Source organism: Papaver somniferum, chromosome 1 (genome assembly GCF_003573695.1).
Source record: "Papaver somniferum cultivar HN1 chromosome 1, ASM357369v1, whole genome shotgun sequence".
Classification (NCBI taxonomy): Eukaryota; Viridiplantae; Streptophyta; class Magnoliopsida; order Ranunculales; family Papaveraceae; genus Papaver; species Papaver somniferum.
This window is the reverse complement of record NC_039358.1, coordinates 63,947,201-63,949,578: the sequence shown is the minus strand read 5'-3', so window position 1 is coordinate 63,949,578 and position 2,378 is coordinate 63,947,201. Positions and strand designations below refer to the sequence as shown.

Sequence of the window (2,378 nt, the reverse complement as noted above, 5' to 3'; positions counted from 1 at the left end):
TAATTTCTTGATTCAAATCATCACAGACTCGATTCTACAATCCGTGTCTCATTGTAAACAAACAACAACCTTGATTTTCTTCGTTCTGTTGGTACTCGATTCATCCACATCTTCAGATCCCCAATTTCTTCTCTTGGAACAAACATCAGCTTCAGGTGTTTAGCAGCCGCAGCTGCTTTTTCTTATTTTCTCAATTTCAGGGAAATGAAATGTGTTAGAGAGAAAAGTATCAAATTTAGGGTTATGAGGTGGGTGGGATTGAGACACCCAACATAAGAGCCACCGCCAGATGGGTGCTTATAATAGGTGGTCACTTCTAGAGCTGGCAAACGGGCGGGACGGGGCTGGCTTGTGCCCAACCCGCGGGTTACGGGTTAATACAAGCCCAAGCTTGCGGGTTGAAATTCTTCACGGATGGTCATCTATCCGACCCGCGCCCGTCCCGGGTAAAGCTTGTGGGTTCACGGGTGCTCACGAGTTAACTGGTTTTTGTTGAGTCAACTCGACAGAAATCGAAAATTACATAAACAGAAATTGAAAAATACATATACATCCAACAAAACTATTGTACATGCATTTCAAACAACAGCAAACCCCGATTCCATGTTCATCTTCGTCTGCAGATCTGTAGACAACCACCGGTAGCAACAGCTTCACCGGTTAACTGGCTGTGGATACTGAGAACCAAGTTGAACCACCGGTAGCAACAACTTTGACGGTTTGGTTGCGTCATAATTCTTACCTTACTAAATGATTACTCACCCTCACCAGCTCTTGATCGTCTGTGCTTGCGTCCATCGTATCTACGTCACCTAAGCATGCATACACGCTCTCCATGTGTGACTATTACAGACTGTGCAGCGGTGAGCCCAACAGATTCCTGACATCATAAACCAATTAAATTAGCAACACTACAAACAAATTAATTTGAAGTGACATTCAAATAACAAAGGGAAACACAGTGGTCTCACCCATCATCTTCTTCAACAGGTCCATTGATTGGTGCTCTTAAATGAGATTTGTCATTTCCCAGCTCATGAAGCATCATCGGCTGTAAAAAAGGAATGCTATTAGAAAAATACTTGACGGATATTCGCAGTAGTTCCTTGACAAAGATAAAATCCAATACCTGCTCTCAAAGCTTATATCTGGGTGAACAGACATTGCATGCTTGAGCTTTTGGTACTCCAAACATAGGATCATCATCATGAGTGGTCCTAATTTGTTCCTCCCTTGTCCAATATACGAAGCAAATTGAAGAAACGCCGAGATGTTAGGTTTTACAACTGGAATTTTTCTTGGCCAAAATGACCATGGCAAGCTGAATCAAGAACATTTACACGGGATCTTTGTTAATTTTGGTATTGATTATCTTGCAATGAAAACAAAAGAATAAATCTGTTTTAACAAATGGGTTGGATACGAATTAGCGAAATTTCGCAAAATTGGTTCCAGAAGAAACGACCCTCTCAATTTCCTCCTTGAGATAAAGAATCAGGAATGAATAGCCGATCAAAAGAAGGATTCAAAATTAATCCTAGCGACCAATAAGATAAAAAAAAATTGATTAATGATTCATTTTTCCAAAGATTCAACTTGGTTCTCAGTATCCAAATATTATCCAATTCCAGAGAATCGTGCCAAATGATTCATTGTTTATCCGAGATTCAATTCACAAGTCACAACTGAAGAACGCAAAAGAAGGGAAGGAGGCAAGGAGCAGAAGAAGAAAAGAGAGAGATAAAAAAGAAAGATATCTCTTCATTTAGTTTTAGGGTTTCGCCTTTTATACCTTAATCGTGTGGATGTGATTAACCCTAGATAATCCGACGGACATGATTATATAAAAATTACTAATTAGTTATTGTGGACGGGTTTACGGGTTGTACCCGCGGTTTCACGGGCCGGGACGGGTTAACCCGTTTATTCACAAGCCGGCATTTCTCCAACCCGAACCCGACTTGTTTAGAAACCAGTCGAGCCGGGTTCGGGTTTTTACGGGCCGGGCACGGGTTAACCCGCGGGTTTCAGCTTGTTTGCCAGCTCTAGTCACTTCTGATAGGGGCTAACCAAGTTGGCAGTCCCTTAACCTCAGCTAGTCTATCTTTAATGCTCCTCCAAAACAGAGTTGCCCCTTAAGCTCGGTTCGACTCCGAATAGTGTTCGCCTGTGAAATGACCATTTTGTCCTTCTTGACTCGATATGGGTGATTTCTTCTTCTTTTCTCCTCATGACTCCAAAGTAACTATAAAACTCAAAACACGCGTAAAATACATAATTTACAAGAAAAATAGCAGAGAAAGCATAAACAATAGATAATAAATAAGATGTATTCTACACCCTATCAAATTCCCCCACACTTAGACTTTTCTAGTCCT

The 2,378-nt window shown here is 41.1% G+C and overlaps 1 long non-coding RNA gene across 1 annotated transcript; it reads right to left on the bottom strand.

Moving 5' to 3' along the window:
• Positions 1–530: 530 nt before the first annotated feature.
• Positions 531–1,703, bottom strand: LOC113329783. Its single transcript, XR_003349976.1, has 3 exons — positions 1,130–1,703; positions 972–1,051; positions 531–880 (listed from the first exon to the last, which is right to left on the bottom strand). It is a non-coding gene; the product is annotated as an uncharacterized LOC113329783 (long non-coding RNA).
• Between the last annotated feature and the right edge of the window lie 675 nt (positions 1,704–2,378).